The sequence below is a fragment of the Nelumbo nucifera genome, chromosome 5, assembly GCF_055504915.1.
Source record: "Nelumbo nucifera cultivar China Antique chromosome 5, China Antique-T2T, whole genome shotgun sequence".
Lineage (NCBI taxonomy): Eukaryota > Viridiplantae > Streptophyta > Magnoliopsida > Proteales > Nelumbonaceae > Nelumbo > Nelumbo nucifera.
Genome location: NC_142653.1, coordinates 48,414,081 through 48,434,158, shown reverse-complemented (window position 1 = coordinate 48,434,158; position 20,078 = coordinate 48,414,081). Strand labels below are relative to the sequence as shown.

The following is a 20,078-nucleotide window of genomic DNA, read 5'->3' as shown; positions in this document are numbered from 1 at the left end:
ATTGGTTTAATGGATAATTATGTGGAACTAAAAAAATAAAATATTCAAAAAAACATAAAACTAGAAAGGGGGGTTTGAAGCAATGAGAAGGCTGTTGACATGGAAGGACCAATTTATATATATAGATTGTACACATGAATGAGGAATCAAGGGTTTACATGTAGTTCGTTGGCCATACTACAAATAGGTTGCAGTTCCTTGGTTTGGATCCAAAGTGTCTGTATTTGGAGTGGTGCAAAATGATTAGAGAGAGATCTACTTCCTCCTTTTTCTTTTAACATATAATCCCCTAATTCATTTTATTACTTCTATGACCCCCCTAAAGTTTATTTGTCAAATTACACAATAATATATTAGAAAAAGAATGTTACTAGTCAACTTTAACAAACTAGAAATCCATTAGCTTGGATGTACAAATTAAGAGCTAAAAGATTATTCTTTTAAGAAACTATTCATATCTCAAATATATCAAGAGTAAAATATGGGTCATACAGCTAAATGGTATAAAACACACCTATGGTGAAGTAATAAGGACATATGGGTATAGATAAGTTGAGAGAGGACATACAAAACAAATGCAATACTCTTTAGAATACAACAACTGAAGTTGAATATCCTTAATATCTATATCTTAGTAAAGATGACTACAGGGATGGATTATGCAGTAGTAGTTGCTCATCAACTTGTGTTTTGAAACTGTTCTCCAGACTTTTGCATCTTGTTGAAGTTGAACATGTATCTCGAAGGCCCACAGGTTTATCTATGATGCATTCAACCTCTTGAATGTTTCGTTCAACATGAGAATATCCTTCAGACCTCCTCAATCCCTCGAGCTCCAATGCAACTTCTTTCATTGTTGGCCTTTCCTTTCCATTTAAACTCAAGCATCTCTTTGCAATGTTGGCAACCTTTTGGAGTTCATACTCTCTACCGTCTTTTAAGACTTGTGCATCAAGAATTTCAAAAAGATGGTTCTCCATTATTGCAGAAATAAAATAAGTCACAATGTTTCTCCCTTCTAATGGTCTAGTAAAAGAAATTGGCTTCTCCCCTGTTAGGAGCTCCACAAGAACAACCCCAAAGCTATAAACATCACTTTTGTCCGTGAAATGACTTGACTGAAAATATTCAGGATCTAAATATCCAAAGGTCCCTTGTACCATAGTGGTTAAGTGAGTCTTATCAATTGCAATTGATCTTGAAGTCCCAAAATCAGACACCTTAGCCCTACCTTTGTCATCTAAGAGGATGTTTGAAGATTTTACGTCTCTGTGGTAAATTGGTATTGAAGCTGCCGAATGTAAGTAAGCAATTGCTCCTGCAACTTCTGTGGCAATTCTTAAGCGATTGTCCCATGTTAATAAGAAATCCTCATTTTGATAATGAATATTGTAGAAAAGAGTTCCACCAGAGATGAATTCATAAACTAATAGAGGAATTTCTGTCTCTAAACAACAACCCAACAATTTAACCACATTCCTATGGTTGATTTGGGAAAGTATGACAACCTCATTGATGAATTGTCCAAGTTGACTTTCATCCTCTATCTTGGATTTCTTGATTGCCACAATTCTTCCATCTGATAGCATACCTTTATAAACTGTACCTTGTCCCCCTTGACCAAGAATTAGATTTTCATTATATTGATCAGTTGCCTTTGCTAATTCATCTGCTGTAAAGACTTTTATTTTTTCGACATTGCCTTGTTTTGATGAAATTTGTTGTTCCAATAACAAACCACCATTTCTTTTATAGAATTTTTCTTTTTGTTTCTTTATTTGTCTTTTCTTCAAAACATGGTACAATCAATAACTGGATAGAAGTAACACCATACCTAAACATACACAACATACACCTGCATGGTCCATGGAAGATAATTCGTTAAGAATAACATAATAAATAAGAGGAAACCAACAAATAGAAGATTTTAATGTAGAAAATCCCATGTGTTAAATTTGTTTATAAGTTTTTGATCACACACACGTCATGTATGCATGTAGATATAGAGTGGTGAGCTAAGAATCTTGTTTATTAAAGCTTAAGTGGTTCTATAATGTATAAAGGTAATACCAAGAGGCAACTTTTTCTTGAAGACCCTTTCTACATAAAGCTTAAAAAGACAAACTTCATTCATAAATACTCATATTACAATTAGATCATTAAAAAGAAATAGTAAGAAAAGTGCCGATACAACATCATAGATTAGAGTAGTCCTGCTAAGAAAAAGAGGTAATCAAGAGCACCGAAAGAAAACAACTTAAGATTCCTATGTAAATGGTATGAAAGTCATAAGATTCCAAAAGGAAGGCATCTACCTCCAACAAAAAGCAATTTGACAAGTGCAACACCCTCACTACACATCAACTATTTAGATAGGGAAATTATTCACTAGATCAATCATAGAATATTTGTTGTTTATATTTCTAATGCATGTGGGTAGTTTATATTTACTTCTTGTTTCATAAGAAAGGCATGTGAAAACAATTAATTATATTCTCTACTTCCTAACACTCCTTCACATTTAGAATAATAACAGAAAAGTATAGTGTTATCTACCTAGGGTTTTTTTAGTTCTATGACTAAATTTGTTTCCCACCTTTTTGTTGAATGGGATGAAATAAACTCAAAATGACTTTATTTAGCAGGGTGTTTGGAATGAGGAAGGATTAGCTGAATGTGATGGTTGTTCAATGATCTACTGATGATAATTTTCCACGCCAATAATGAATACATGAGTCCTGCACCTCTCATAATGGGGCTATGAATTTATTTATTAGCATGGAATATCCCTATGTCATTCACATTCACTTATTTGATGGTCATTTACTTCCCACCCTATAGTTACAATATGATAGAGAGAATTAGGTCCCCATTAAGGAGGTTTGTATCTATAGTAGGCCATTGAATCTTGCTTCCACTATGGTTAGAAAATAAGTTGGCATTACTATTTGGCAGAAATGGCTAGGCCATCCTAGCCATCATATGACATCTTTTGTGCTTTCTAAGTCTTAGCTACTAGTTTCAAATAAGTTCTCTATTTGTAGATCATGCCCTCTTGGAATGAGTCATAACTTTCCATTCTCTTTTACTTGTTCAGTTGGGTTACTGCACTTCAATGTTTAGGGACCCCTCTTCTTTATGTCACCATTGAAAGTTACAGATATTACATTCTTTTTGTGGATTTTTTACTAAGGCCCAGTTTGCAAAGAGTACAAATGCAAATGTGTAGGTGAAAAACCTTATATTTTATATTATTTTATATGTATTTGCGTGGTACATATTTGCATTTTTACTCTTTCCAAATCGAAACTAAGTTCATTTGGATTTTTCCCAATGAAAAGTAAATCTTAAACACCTAATCTTTTATTCAATTTGAAAAATCAAGTTGAAAATTTGTTAAACTAATGGTGGTACAAAGCATCAACCTTTACTTGGGCTCTTTCATTCAACTAGTGATGCTGCTCAATCCGAGGTGATGCACGAATTGAGGAGAGCAACCACATTGTTCTTACCAAAAGGGCGGTACTGAGCTACAAGGACGAAGCCACGCTTCAAGACATGTGATCAAGAAAGGAGAAGTTAGAAGCCCGAGGAGCTATTCCCGGGTAGATACTCTGATGCCCAAGTCAGTTGGAGGTGGTTGATAGTCGGGCCAAGCAATAAGGGTGCTGGTCTGAGCTAAGTAGTAGTATGGGTGTTAGAAGTTGGTCTCCTTACCTTGAGCACGAACTACCTTCTGATAGTTGCAAACCCATGTCCTGGTCAGATTGGGCTCTTGGGGTTATTGGGATGAGGTTAGCTACCAAGGTATTCGGGATAGAGTCTTAATCCTTGGTGAGTTATCTTCCTTACTCATCTTTAATTGTAGTTACGCTTATCCATGCCACGGGTAAATGACATGGTTGAGGAGATAAGATGGGGGACCACAGTAATAGCGTAGCCTGACCTAGGTCGTGGAATGGGTGTGTACTGTAGAGTTGGCCGAGTTGTGCTAATCTGGCTGGGCTGATTGGGTGATGACTAGGCAGCCACATGTCTTTCTGGACTAGATAAGCTATGACCCAAACACCACTCCCCCATTTCTAAAGTCGAGGCATGAGGTGTTCTGCTGAGGTGTAGCATGGCAGGACTCCTTGTTCCTCAACTGAGGAACTCCAAGTCGAAGTCTAGTTGAAGTCTGGTTGAGCGTCTGGTCCACTTGATGTTCCTCGGTGTTGTTCAGAATGTGAGGTCTATGCAATGTTGGTTGTGGCCGGGGAGTCCATCAATTGTCAGCTGCAAAACTCCAAGAAGTCTAACTTTGGAATCCGAACACAACTCCCCTAGTTCTGGAGCCAAGGAGGGGGAGTGCTCAGCCGAAGTGTTGTGCAGTTTTGTAGCTCAGCAGGGTACTGAGGTGTCGAGATGAGCTTCAAGGTCCATATTCTTGGTGGAGCCGAGGAAGGGCTCTTCGTTTCTCGGTTAAAATGTTGCGTGGTCACTTAGCTCGGCCGGGTGTCGAGGAAGGGCTTTCTAATTCCTAGTGGAGGCTGAGCTTTAGTGTGAAGGCCACTATGATGCTCGTTCATGGTGTTGTGAGCTTTGATGTTAGGGGCTTAGCTCACTTGGGTGTCGATGAAGGGCTTTTTGATGTCGGTGGATGTCGAACTTTAGTGTTGAGGCCACTATGATGCTCGGCCATGGTGTGTCAAGCTCCGAAATTAGGGGCTTAGTTTGGCCAGGTGTCGACATAGGGCTTTTTGATGTTAGTGGGAGGCTGAGATTTGGAGTCAATGCCATTGTGAGTTTAGGCCATGGTGTGCCAAGCTCCGAAGTTGGGGGCTTAGCTTGGCTGGGTGCCAAGGAAGGGCTTTCAAATGCCGGTAGGAGGCCGAGCTACGGTGTTGAGGCCACTGTGATGCTTGGCCATGGTGTGCTGAGCTCCAAAGTCAGGGGCTTAGCTCGGTCGGGTGCCTCAGAAGGGCTTTCTAATGCTAGTGGGAGGAAAATTTTCGGTGCTGAGGCCATTGTGATGCTCGACCATGGTGTGCCGATCTCCGAAGTCGGGGGCTTAGCTCAACCAAGTGCTTTCTATTGTCAGTGGGAGGCCTAGCTTCGGTGTTGAGGCCACTGTGATGCTCGACCATGGTGTGCCAAGGTCCAAAGTCGAGGGCTTAGCTCGGTTAGGTGATTTGTAGTGCCAGTGGAAAGCCGAGCTTTAGTGTTGAGGCCACTGTGATTCTCGACCATGGTGTGTCGAGCTCCGTAGTCAGGGGCTTATTTCAGCCAGGTGATTTCTGATATTGATGGAAAGCTGAGCTTTGGTGTTAAGGCTGTCGACCCCGTCGACCCCCCCCCTCCGCCTAGGATTTAATAGCTATGAGTTGCTCTTAGAATTATCTTGTCTTCTTTTTTTTTTGGTAGTTAGATATGTCGAGCTTTAACCGGTTGTATTGATGGCTTAAATTAATGAAATTGTTTTCTTCTGAGCTTGTGTGCATACATACAAGTTGGTACCTCGGCCTTTCCTTGGTTGAGGTCTAGGGTTGACCGAGATCTTTAGTCTCCGGATAGTGTGGCCGTAGTGTATTCTGAGCTCTCATCTTTGGGGTGCTCAGTTTCTGGTCTCGAGAGCCTTTGGGGCACTTTGTGGGCCAGCCGTTGTTAAGGTGGCTCTGTGACGTTTTGTCACCAAAGTACGGAGTATGATGACCACCCCCTTGCCTCAGAGACGGGAGAAATCTTCTTTGATTTGGGCTCTGGTCGTTGATCAGCTGAGTCAGATGTTCGGCTATACACTGCCAAGCTAGCTACTAGCTATGCATTAAGGGCTCAAGCCATTATAGATCGGTTAAGTCAGTTTTCTTAGTCAGTGATTCACTACTGAGCTTCATGCCATGCCCATTGGTAGGTCAGCTGATTCAATGCTGCGCTACCTGTGTTGTGTGACATTTTTTGCGTGGCCTAGATGATGTGTGTGCAATGTGTCAGGCATGCGTCGATCAGTTGGATGTGTAGCACGGTTGTGTAGCATGGTTGTGTAGTGTAGTGCAACTGTGTAGCATGACTGTGTAGTGCAGCTATGTAGCGCGACAGTGTAGTGCAGTGGTGTAGTGCGGCTGTGTAGCACAGCGGTATAGTGTGGCTGTGTAGCGTGACTGTGTAGTGTAGTTGTGTAGCATGGCAATGTAGTGCAATGGTGTAGCATGGCTATGTAGCCCGACGGTGTAGCGCGATTGTGTAGCATGGCTATGTAGCGCAACTGTGTAGTGTGGTCGTGTAACATGACAATGTAGTGCGGCTATGTATGGTTGTCGGGCTTGTGGGAGCGAGCTGTGGAGGTGGAACTTTACTATGCCTTGCTTCTCACACTTGGACCACACTCCCCTCCTTTTCGGTCGACGTGTTTTGGGGTCCTTGGGATGAGGATCATCCTTTGTACATGTCGGGGCATGAGGGGGGACAACCCGACTGGGCGGTGCCATGCATCATAGTGTTTGCATCATCTCAAAGATCTTATCAACTCTCTTGCATTGCTTGGAACTGTATAGGATCAACCGTGGCTGGAGGTTGTGGAATTTCTTGATGCGGAGGGCTTGCGATTCTGAGATTCTCGAGATGGGGATCGACCTGTTAATCATTCAAACTAGTTCTTGGGCATCTTGATTGCATGGCGAGGAATGAATGATTTTCAAGAAAGGCTTTTTGTGCATTTCCCACAGACGGTGCCACTCTGATGCTACTCAATCTGAGGTTGGTGATTGGATTCCAAAGTTAGAATTCTTGAAGTTCTGCAGCCGGCGATTGAAGGACTCCCCAGCCACAGCCTACATTGGGCAGACCTCACATCATGGCAAACATCGAGGAAGATCAAGTGGACCAAATGCAACCAAACTTCAACTAGACTTCGACTTGGAGTTCCTCAACCGAGGAACAAGGCGTCTTGCCATGCTACACCTTGGCAGAACACCTTATGCCTCGACTTTAGAATTGGGGGAGTGGTGTTTGGATCATGGCTAAGCTGCTCCAGAGAGACATGTGGCTGCCTAGTCATCACCCAATCATTCTAGCCACATCAGCATAGCTCAGCCAACACCACAGCATGCACTCGTTTTGCGGCCTAGGCTAGACTATGCTATTACTATGGGTACCCATCATATCCCCTCAGCTACGTCATCTACTCATGGCGCAGATAAGCGTAACTACGAATAAAGAGGAGTAAGGAAGACAACTCCACGGGGATTAGGATTTTATCCTGAATAACTCGGCAGTTTACCCCATCCTGATAACCTCGGGATCCCAATCCGACCAGGACACAGGTCCACAGCTATTAGAAGGTAGTGCATACTCAAGGTAAGGGACCCAACTTCTAAAACCCATACTACTACTTAGCTCGGACCAGCACCCTTATTACTCGGCCTGACCATTTACCACGTCCTACTGACTTGAGCAGCGGAGTATCTACTTGGGGATAGCTCTTCGAGCCTCTGACTTCTCCTTTCTTGATCACAGGTCTTGAAGCATAGACACATCCTTGTAGCTCGGTACCGCCCTATTTGAAAGGACTATCTGGTTGCTCTCCTCAGTTCGTGCATCACCTCGAATTGAGCAACATCAAATTACTGCCCTATTGGCAAAGACTATCTGGTTGCTCTCCTCAATTCGTGCATCACCTCGGATTGAGCAGCATCAACTAGTATTACTCATTACAAATCCTATTTTCATTGTTGAGATAGGTTTGACCATGATGGGTAAGAGCATCTATTCTGTGAAACCGCTTGTATGATGCCTTTGAGTATGTTGTTTTTACCATCAATTGCTTTTCTAACTAAACATATTCTTAACATGAAACCATCATGGCAGTGACTTTTGGGTCACCACTAGACTATTCTTTTCTTTGTGCATTTGGTTGTGCATGTTATATGCACTTATGACCCTTAATCACTCTCAACTTCAGTATTGTTTGTTGGGTAAAATATAAGACCCTCCCCTAAAGCTTCTAACAATCATAAAAACCTCCCCTATAGCTTCATTTTAACAAATACCTCCCCTAAATTTTTGAAAAATTTGACAAAATCCTCCCTTCCATCACCTTCCTAGATGGAAATGCACAATTTTTTTCAAATACCCATTCTACCCTTTTATAAACTACTTTACATACACAATTACTAAAATAACCCTATTTTCACTCAACAAAAACTTTAGAAGATAATCATTAGAGGAGGCTTTGTCAAGTTAAAACAGGGTAATTACAATAACTTTATATATAAAATAATTTATAAATGGTATAATGGGTATTTGGAAAAAATGGTGCATCAGTCTAACGTTTTATGGTCTGTATATAGTAGGGATTAGTTGGATATCAATTCTCTTTTATTGCCAAATATATAATAGATCCCATATGATGAGTTTGCGAAATCCATTCTTCATGTGAATTGAAGCACTCCTAGCTAGGTGATGTTCAGCATTATATTCATTGTGAAAAAAGTAATGGGATCAATATTTTTTTTGTTAAGAAAATTAAAATTTATTAGTGGGATCAATATTGAGAACCGGTGCTGTTTTGCTAGCTAAAATATTGTTTAAATGTGAAATAGATTTCGAAGTAATAACATTTCTAATTCACTCCCAACCCTCTAATCTAGAAAAAAGAAATTTATTATCGTTTGTAGTCAGCTTGTAAAACATAAGAACTCATTTTCTTTTAAATGGATAGCAAAAAAAACATGTTATTTTATCATGTGAAAAGTTGCAGTTAAGGTGGTGTTGTGTGTTCAAAGTTCAAAATGTAACTACAGAAGCGAGAAACTTGCTACTGCATGCCTGCAGAAAATTGCATAAGGACAAGAGCATTACCTAGGATGATGAACTTAATTACAGTTAAAGCTTTCTTGCAACCTTGCCCATCTTTCCTACCATCACCATGCGTACCCTTTGGACATGGGCAATTGTATGATCCAATTGTATTAAAGCAAGATCCTATGCAAGGATTTCCTTTTGGATCATTACATTCGTTTACATCTGGCAAAAGAACGATAATAAACAAAGCATTAGCTCAAATATTAATCCAATTGTATTTAATATTGATTCTTGGGTTTATTAGTAACGTTTTAAGTAACAAAGTAATCATAATAAAGAACATAGTACCAATTAACCAGTGTTAATGAGATGTAAACTTAAATTTATGATTCGTGTATGTAATTTTGGGCTAGGCCAGTGGTAGTTCAAGCCTAAGCCAAGCTGAAATCCGACCCGACAATTGATCCTAAGGTTGTAACTTGTCTCTATATCTAAATATAAATACTGACGAATAAAAAAAGAATATAATGAATCCGTACCTTGGCAGCCGTTGGGGAGATAAGGATTCCCTTGAAAACCTTGCTTACACTGGCAAAGATAACCCGGACCATTTGTGGAGGTTATGCAATCGGTGTTGTCCCCGCAAGCATAGTCGGTGCTGGTCACTTGTTGTGCTTCCTCGCAAGAAGTATTGCTTCGAATTGCCCAGTCAAGTACTATTGGAGTTCTGAACCCAACTTTTACAAGGTAGTCCACTTCATTTCTTGAATTCCATATATTAGAAGCACTTGAGTTAAACCAGTCTTTGTCAGACAGAAAGGCCATGCTGCATTTGCTCATATTCCAAGTGTAGGCTGTTGTAGATTCATTCTTGTAAATGTCAACTGATATATCAAATGAATCAAGATCCTCAGGTATCTCCTTCTGGCAGCATCCGGTGCCATTACAATGTACATTTGTCACCTCCGTGTCATAGCCACAAAATGAAACGCATCCGGCGTACGACTCTAGGTGGTAAGAATCATTCATGACGCCATGTGTGTTACAACCAATAGCCGTAAGTTTGTTCCGGGAGTTGGAGAATCTATATGCCTTCGGAATTCTGGTCTCGGAGCGGTATGTTTTGTCCCCCATATCATCACATTCGACAGCAGCCCAATAGGAGAAAGTTAATTCACCTTGCAGTGATATGTTCAACACAATTTTGTCACTATACTCATCATCGTCAGGGCCATACATCATCAGTTGCGGATGGTCAGTGGCTGTATTGCACAACAACTTGAATTCATCTCTATAACAGCTTGGATCATCTCCAACGAGGCCAAACGGGTACGGAATGCTGACATTTCCGCATTTGCTTCGACAACCTAGCTTTGTCTCTGGAGATGATGGAATGACTGTTGCAATTGTCATCATCACAAGTTGTTATGAGACAAGGTAAAGTAACACGGTTAAAGACTTGGTTTTTAAAACCGAACCGGTTAGGGGTCCGGTTTTGACCAATAAATAACACCTAATTAGCTATGATATAGAAAAAGATATGATATAGGAAAAATTAAATTTACGATTCCAATTAACTGATTAGAAGTTTTTCGGATATCGACAGCTGGCAGTTTAAACTGAATATATGGCCCCTCTATTTCTTGTAGTATCAGATGGTGTAATCAAGAGCAAGTCTAATTACTCCAATTGTACTAAATTTCTGTTACAGGGAATTGTTATAAATGACCACATACCTTTGCATCCATTGGAATTGTTATAAATGACAACATACCTTGGCATCCGTTGGAGAGATAAGGATTCCCATGATAACCTTCCATACAATGACAGATGTATCCACGATTGTTGGTAGAGTTGGAGCAGTCGGTGTTCTTCCCGCATGCATAGTTGATGGATGCCTTCTCACATGTCTTGCTCTTGGCAGCAATTGACCCGTCTACCACTACGTACCCAAAAATAATGCTTTTAAATACTATTTTTCTTATTAGGAGATACTGAAAATTCAGATTGCTAATTGTTATTAACACGACTATGGGATATTGTTCGGGTAATTGTTATTGGCTTTCGGGTTAAGACTAACCTACAGGAATACGAGAGAATGCTGGTATATATATTATTATTTGGATGAGTCAGGTCGGGTTTGGTGAACCTATTCCAACTAGTCAAGTCGTGTTATTGCCCATAGGATCGGGTTTAGGTCGAACAAAACCCGTATAGAACCCGTTCCATGTGACACAAAACAGCAAGGCATTTATCATGCTACTTTCATAATTTTAATATTTGTATTTGAATTTTAAAATAAAAGAAGAAAAATTCTTTGAACTTAATACCATACCTCGGCATCCATCGTGTAGATAGGGATTCCCTTGATAACCTGGCAGGCAATTGCAAAGATATCCAGCGCCATTTGAGGAGTTGGTGCAATAGGTGTTACTCCCACAGGTATACCCAGCCACGTCTCTTTGTGCTTCCTCGCAACTCTGGTTTCGAATTGCCCAGTCCAGTACTATGGAAGTCCTTATCCCAACGTTAAGAAGGTATTCAACATTGTTTCTTATATCCCAGAGATGTGAAACTTGTGACTCAAATGAATCCTGGGCGTCGGACATAAGAACAGCCAACCCACATCTACTTATACTCCATGTGTATGCGAAGCCGTTACGGCTCCATATGAATGCAAAAAAGTCATTAAGATCTTTTGGTATGGTTGTCTGGCAGCAGCCAAAGCCACCGCAAGATGAACTAGCTGTCACTTTTGTATCGTTCAAGCATGATGATCGACAATCCACATAGAACACAGAGCGAAGGTAATCATACAATGCGCCATGCATGTCGCAACCGACTGCCATGAATCTGTTTCTGGTATTGGAGAGCCTGTATGTGTTTGGAAAAGAATATCCAATTCTATAACCCGCCGGGTATTCATCTTCAATCGTGTAACATCTTACGCTTCCCAGAATGGAAGTCGTTAGTTGATGAGCATCAAGTGATATATGGAGAATGGTATGCTCATCACCCTTATAATCGCCATAAAACGTCAATTTTGGAGGAAGGATGGCAGTGTCGCAGAATAACTTGAAGTCATCATTTTTGAAACAGGTTGGATCATCTCCCACTAGGCCAAACGGGTATGGGATGCTAACATTCCCACATTTGCTTTGGCACCCAGGCCTTGTATCTGGCATTGTCAAAGTTGCTGTTATCGAGTCATCATTTTCTCATTTTAATTTCGTTTTTTCATTCAAGTTGAACAAATTAAGCATAAAAGCAATACACAACAAAATATATATTAATTTCCATAAACTCATTACGGGATAAGCCATTGAGCAAATATATTCGGTGAAGCTTTCTTCATCAAAAGTTAATGAAAACAAAGTCATACCTTGGCATCCATGGGGGAGGTAAGGATTCCCATGATAGCCTTGCATGCATTGGCAACTATATCCAAGGCTGCTGTTGGTGATAGAGCAGTTGGTGTTCTCCCCGCATGCGTAATTTCTGCTTTCTTTTTCACATGTCCTGTTCGCATTTGATCCGTCCAATTCTATGCATACAAATTAATGTTTTTAAATTACAAGCTGTTTATTTTTCAGATTAAGAGAAAATTAAAAATTCAGATGGCTAATGTGACCCTACGAAGGTAAATTAATGAGATCCGAGTATGTTATCATTTCATTTATGGGATTTTTAGATTGCACTCCACGAATTCGGATTTAAAATCTCCCTCAACACCAGCTGACAGCACGTGACACACAAGGCAGACTTACAGTTGAAAATAACTCTCTTATGCAATCTGAAGCACTTAATTGCTCTAACATTTTCATCACCTCGGCTTCCTCAAATCCTTGGTCGATTTAACAGTTGGAGTACTCACCCTTGGATCACACCTCGAGGCCTCCGATGCCCTTTCAGTGCTTGCAAGTGAGACCTTCTGCCTCATCCCTACTAGAAATCCAGTACTGACCTTACTCCCATTTTTTGATAGCATCAAATATAATTTGAGTTGAACCAAGCCATTGTTGTAAGAAGTTATTCTAAATAAAAGCATACTGATGTCAATTGGAATAGATTTGGTCCAATCCGATCCAGTCCAATGTGAATTCATTATAAATGGTGCAGGTTCAATCCAATCCAATGATTATTTTGGACAATTTTGGATTGGTTTAATTCAATGTTTAGACCGTCCAATCTGTTCAAATTTGTTTTAATTAAGATTAATTCTAATTCAAACCTAGTCCATTGACACCCATACTTTTAACTTCTATCAATGAACCATATATTAGCTCAATCCAACCCAATCCAATATAAACTTATTACAATTGGACTAGGTTCAATTCGATCAAATAGATACTTTGAACGATTAAATCTGGACTCTAGAGTGATCCCTGCTCTCTAGCTCTCTCATCTCTCTTCAAGATCTCTACAATCAGAGTGCTAACTTAAGCATCGGAGAGTCCTCACCGAGTAAATACCCCCGGGCCCTCTGATTCAGTTCTCGCAGGTCCCTCAGCTCCCCCCACCTACAAAGAGGAGGAAAAGATGGAGTTTTCGCAGGTCTCTTAGCTCCCGCTGCCTACAAAGGAGAGGAGATCACCTCATGTAGAGGGCAGTCGGGTTGCGCTACACTAGAGAGCTCCACCATCCTCTGAGTTACAGGCTGCCTAGGAGCAGGTCAAATGACGAGTCAGGCAGTTCGCCATCAGGGAGCTCAACATAGCTCTCCCCAGCTCGGCATAGCTCTCCCCCAAGCAGTTTGCCATCAGGGTGCTCGGCATAGCTCTCCCCTAGGTAGTTCGCCATCAGGGAGCTCGACATAGCTCTCCCCCAGGCAGTTCGCCACCAGGGAGCTCTACCATCCTCTCCTGGGAGCAGGTCAAATGACGAGGTACTTAACAAAAAATAAAAAAATGATACGTGACCAGAACCGATTACATCACATACGTCCATTAATTAGCAAAGATTTGTACATAATTCTAGGCTTAGCATGTTGAGTTGTTTCTACAAGAAAAGAAGAAAAAGAATGGTCAACACTGTAGCAACAAAAGTGGAGTAGAACAAGACATGAACTCAGACTAGTATCAGCAGCAGCAACCAACAGGCATTTCAATCCTTGGCAGGGCAGTCGGCCTCTTCATTCTCCTCAGGCATGTCCATGGCTGTAGTGTTATCCTCTATAGGAGGAGTGGTAGCATCGTAAGGGCCCCAGCCCGATGCAACCTCAGCGATGTTGGGGAAATGGTATAACACCCTGTTCCGAAAGAGATTGAATCCCATCTCAAAGGAATGCACAACAAAGTTGTCGATCACATACTAGTACTCCTTCGAGCCCTTGAACTGAGCAACAGCATCCTCACCTACACCTAAATAAGCACCTAACCAGTACAAGTCGTATGCTCGGAAAAGAAGAGTTTGATAGATAAAGAATTGAAGCGACAAAACAAACCAGCCTCCTCACTCATTAGCCTGGCATGGATCAACATCGAGAAAGACATGTAGCGCATCACGTCAATCTCCTCAATCATACCTATCGCTGCCCTCTATTCCTCAATAAGCCGGGCCAATGCAAGCTGCAATGCCTTAGTCCTTGGCTCTTGGAGCACAGTCAGGAGAGGCGAACCTCTAGGACAACACACAAAGAAGAACATCTCCTTCCAGTGCTTTACAGAGGATGAGGTCCTGACCAACACCTTGATGTGCTGCCTCACCAAGAAGTAGTGGTACCCCTGCTGGTGGTGTTTCAGTTGAAGGAAGTAGGAAACCATCCCCAAGGTAAGCTCAACATCAAGGACAGAATAGTAGGAGATGAGGCCAATCAAGAATCTAAAGGAGTTCGACATCAAATGCGCTAGTAGCACTCGGTACCACTCAAACACCCCGACTATTCCCTCATGCAACGGGAACCTTAGCCCAGACTCTAAACTCTTCTCATACACATAAAGCTCGTCCGACCAAGCATGTGTGGGCCCCTCACCAGCCTTCAGACACTTGAGGTCATACTCCTCAAGAATGTAGTACAGAGCTCGAATCCAAGCCATATCCCAAAGGTTTAAACATAATGGGGTGGTCCCAATTCGGTGACCCCTCCGCATAGGAAGATTGACCTCAATAGATGACAGCCCCACCTTAGCTTCCTCGGCTCAGTAAACCTCTCAGAATCTAACCCCTTGAAGTCTTTGGCCTCAGCCCCCTGGCCCTCAACCTCGGAAGCATGAAGCTCAGTAGCCTCAGTGTAAGACCCCAACTCAAACTTAGAAGAGGAAGCACTATACTCAGAAGACAAATTAGAGGAAGATGAAAAGGATCAAAAGGATGAGGAAGACATCCTACCTAGCAATAAGAATGGAAGGCCGTAGAATTGAAGCAAACACCGAGCACCAAAGACTACTCCTCATCGAGCTCTACAAATGACTTCTTTTGCAAATGACGAAAGGGAAATGCTCTTCCCCCCATTTAAGGGTTCTTAACAGTCTAGATCAAGACAAGATCAATGAAAAAGATGAAGTGCTGCTGTGATAAGATTGGGAAATGAATAAGAATTTATGCCCTTTGCACACATAAAGCCTCGAGAAGTGAAACAATGCCTCTAACAACCTTTTGCAGAGAAGGGATCTGCGTTGAACCAACTGATCCAACCAGGAAAGCCAGCCCAACCTCGAGTCATGCATCCCAAATTGAGTGCCCAACTGAATTTCGACTTCAACTTTCTCATTCGAAGACCGAAGAACTCTAGCATGCCACGTTGAGGCCGAGCAATTCACTCATCGACTTCAGAAATGGGGGAGTGGTGTTCGTATTCTGAATTTTGACTTTAAGTTCCTCAACCAAAGACTAAAGAACTCTTCCATGCCACGCCGAGGCCGAACACTTTACTCCTCGACTTTGGAACGGGGGGGTGGTGTTTGTATTCTAAATTTTGACTTCAAGTGGTTAACCTCATCCCGATAACCCTAAGAGCCTCATTTGACCAAGACACGGATCTTAGACTATAAAAATGTACCTCCTGCTCAAGGTAAAGGATCCAACTCTTAATTCCCATACTGTTGCTCTGCTCGAACGAACACCATTCCCTAACTACCTGGCCTGACAACCCACTGCTTTCTACTAACTTGAGTGTCAAAGTGTCTACCCAGGGATAACTCCTCGGGCCTCTGATTCCTTTCTTGATTTTAGATCTTGGAACATGGTTTCATCCTTCTACCTTGGCTCCGCCCAGTTAGCAAGGATTATCTGACTATGACCTCGATTCTTGCACCACCTAGGATCGAGCGACATTATTGTAGTTTGGCAATACTACAATAAGAAAGTGGTTTCTTCTTTGTTTTGTTTGGCAATACTTGTCAATTGTTGTAGTTCTCTATTCCTCATTTTAAATGACCATTTACATTTACTTTAACATTGAGGTCTCACCCATGTAGACTCCATCTATTGAAATAAGAAAGTGGTGCATACCCCCTTTCCTCTCCTATCCGTGTTGTTGTAGTTCTAATACTCACAATTAGTCATTTCATCTCAAGGGTTTAGGCGTAAGGTTAGAATAGTTCAAAAAAAGTAGGGGCATTTTGGGATTTAAGTGAAAAAGAAAAGGGAATTTTGGGGACTTTGAGCATAGAGAAATTCCTTATCAAAAGGGGAGTCCTAAGATTCCAAATCTAAGGTTGAGGTGTTTTTTTGGGATGAGGTCTAGTGGACACTAGTTTGAAGGAAGCATAATGCAGTCTCAACTAGCCAAGTAAATTAAAATGCTTGAAATGGAGTCATTTTAGTAAGAGGGATAAATGGAGAGGTTTTTGAGTGAAATTTGGAAGGTCCATGTTTGTGGGGATTTTGAATCCAATAGTGGCATCAAATTCACCTAAAAGCATTTGGATGGTAAACATTTGATGATAGATTTTCTTGAGAAAAAAGGGAACCCAGAATTTAAATCTTGGTTTGATTGAAGATTAAATGAGGGAATATTGAAGTGAAATTGGGTGGGTAGGCATTTCAAGAGTATCTGGAGACTAATGGTAATGGTTGATTAGTCAACAAATGTGTCTAGGTTGTACATTTACAGTTATATGTCTCTGAAGAGAGGGTCACAGGGGGTCTTTAAGCAATGTGTTGTTTAAATAAATTTTAAGGCTTTGCATCCATTGGAATTGTTAGAAATGACAACATACCTTGGCATCCGTTGGAGAGATAAGGATTCCCATGATAACCTTCCATACAATGACAGATGTATCCACGATTGTTGGTAGAGTTGGAGCAGTCGGTGTTCTTCCCGCATGCATAGTTGATAGATGCCTTCTCACATGTCTTGCTCTTGGCAGCAATTGACCCGTCTACCACTACGTACCCAAAAATAATGCTTTTAAATACTATTTTTCTTATTAGGAGATACTGAAAATTCAGATTGCTAATGTCACTTCAGGCTTCAGCCATGTTAATAATAGTAGGGAACGTCAGTAGATTGGGTCAAGTGATAAACCCGCCTTAACACGACTATGGGATCTTGTTCGGGTAATTGTTATTAACTTTCGGGTTAAGACTAACCTACAGGAATACGAGAGAATGCTGGTATATATTATTATTTGGATGGGTCAGGTCGGGTTTGGTGAACCTATTCCAACTAGTCAAGTCGTGTTATTGCGCATAGGATCGGGTTTAGGTCGAACAAAACCCGTATAGAACCCGTTCCATGTGACACAACGTTAAGAAGGTATTCGACATTGTTTCTTATGTCCCAGAGATGTGAAACTTGTGAGTCAAATGAATCCTGGGCGTCGGACATAAGAACAGCCAACCCACATCTACTAATGTTCCATGTGTATTCGAATTTGTTACGGCTCCATATGTATGCAACAAAATCAGCAAGATCGTTTGGTATGGTTGTCTGGCAGCAACCAAAACCACCGCAAGATGAACCAGCTGTCACTTTTGTATCGTTCAAGCATGATGATCGACAATCCACATAGAACACATAGCCCCCGTAATCAAACAATGCGCCATACATGTCGCAACCGACTGCCATGAATCTGTTTCTGGTATTGGAGAGCCTGTATGTGTTTGGAAAAGAATAACTAATGTTATAGCCCTCCAGTTTATAATGTGCACCCGTGTAACATCTGATGCTTCCGAGAATGGAAGTCGTTAGTTGATGAGCATCAAGTGATATATGGAGAATGGTATGCTCATCTCCCTCATAATCGCCATAAAACGTCAATTTTGGAGGAAGGACAGCAGTGTCGCAGAATAACTTGAAGTCATCATTTTTGAAACAGGTTGGATCATCTCCCACTAGGCCAAACGGGTATGGGATGCTAACATTCCCACATTTGTTTTGGCAGCCAGGCCTTGTATCTGGCATTGCCAAAGTTGCTGTTATCTTGTCATCATCGTCATCGTCAGCTCCATGTAGTAAGAGGAGGTTAGGGAAACAAGGAATACATTTCTCATTTTAATTTCCTTTTTTCATTCAAGTTGAACAAATTAAGCATAAAAGCAATACACAACAAAATATATATTAATTTCCATAAACTCATTACGGGATAAGCCATTGAGCAAATATATTCGGTGAAGCTTTCTTCATCAAAAGTTAATGAAAACAAAGTCATACCTTGGCATCCATGGGGGAGGTAAGGATTCCCATGATAGCCTTGCATGCATTGGCAACTATATCCAAGGCTGCTGTTGGTGATAGAGCAGTTGGTGTTCTCCCCGCATGCGTAATTTCTGCTTTCTTTTTCACATGTCCTGTTCGCATTTGATCCGTCCAATTCTATGCCTACAAATTAATGTTTTTAAATTACAAGCTGTTTATTTTTCAGATTAAGAGAAAATTAAAAATTCAGATGGCTAATGTGACCATACGAAGGTAAATTAATGAGACCATTGTTGTAAGAAGTTATTCTAAATAAAAGCATACTGATGTCAATTGGAGTAGATTTGGTCCAATCCGATCCAGTCCAATGTGAATTCATTATAAATGGTGCAGGTTCAATCCAATCCAATGATTATTTTGGACAATTTTGGATCAGTTTAATTCAATGTTTAGACCGTCCAATCTGTTCAAATTTGTTTTAATTAAGATTAATTCTAACTCAAACCTAGTCCATTGACACCCATACTTTTAACTTCTATCAATGAACCATATATTAGCTCAATCCAACCCAATCCAATATAAACTTATTATAATTGGACTAGGTTCAATTCGATCAAATAGATACTTTGAACGATTAAATCTGGACTCTAGAGTGATCCAATTCAATATGTCTTGCTGGTCCATCCATTGTTGGTTCGTCCAATATGTCCAAATTGATTTTATGGATCCAATAACAACCCTAATGAGTAGTATAAGTACATATTGTCTATCCTCACTGTGATTTTAATGAAGATACCAAATTGGAATCACAAAAACATCCAGGATGACACACAAGCTGATGCAGACCCAGAACAGATCTATAGCTCGCCATAGAGCAGCGATGAGCTCAAAACTATCACAGTATTGCAATGGATGAAAACACTATCAACTAAATTCACTAATAGTAGGACATCCATTAGGATCAAACAGGAACATGTCAGATTAGTTCTGATGCCACCCGTGCCATGTCACTACAGCAAACTTGTTAAGGGAAGTAACACACATGTAGTATGAGAATCCTCTGACAAAAGGAAACTTCGTCTTAGAAAAATCTCATAAGACAGATGGCAAACCCGTAGCAGGAACACACCTGCTAGTGGCCACAATACGATGCCATATCCCTCTGGTTATGTTCCTTTGCAATAGTGGCCACAATACGATGGGCAGAAGGGGAGCCCACAGGAACACACCAACAAGTTTGAAGATGCACTAGGAGTGTTCTCTTTCGATGAAGACCTAAAGGTTCGAGAATTCTCTAAATCCTTGACTAGGCCAACATACTCGTGGTTTGTCAACCTGACAGCAGGGAGCATCGACTCATGGGATGAGTTAGCCAAGAAGTTCTTATCTAAGTGGTTCACCCTCATGTAGAGGTTGACGATGGTGGACCTACACAACACGAAACAACGTGTTGGGGAAGACCTATTGGCATATGTCATACGATTTCAAAAACTGACAAACTTGGTCTTCGAAGAGCATGCAACACAAAAGGGCTTCGTGGAGCAATGCATCCAGGGGATGCACCCAACATGTAGGATTGGGATAGAAAATATCAAGATTGAAACATTCAATCAGCTCTAGAAATGTGTTGAGAGAACAACATAGATTGTCACCACCCTGGAATCACGGCTAGCTTCATTAGGGCTACAGTATGCTAAGAACAAGACATATGTCATCGATC

The 20,078-nt window shown here is 41.0% G+C and overlaps 1 pseudogene; it reads right to left on the bottom strand.

Annotated features, from left to right (window-relative positions):
• Positions 1–488: 488 nt before the first annotated feature.
• On the bottom strand, positions 489–1,846 carry LOC148791568 (wall-associated receptor kinase-like 22 pseudogene; annotated as a pseudogene).
• Positions 1,847–20,078: the final 18,232 nt, after the last annotated feature.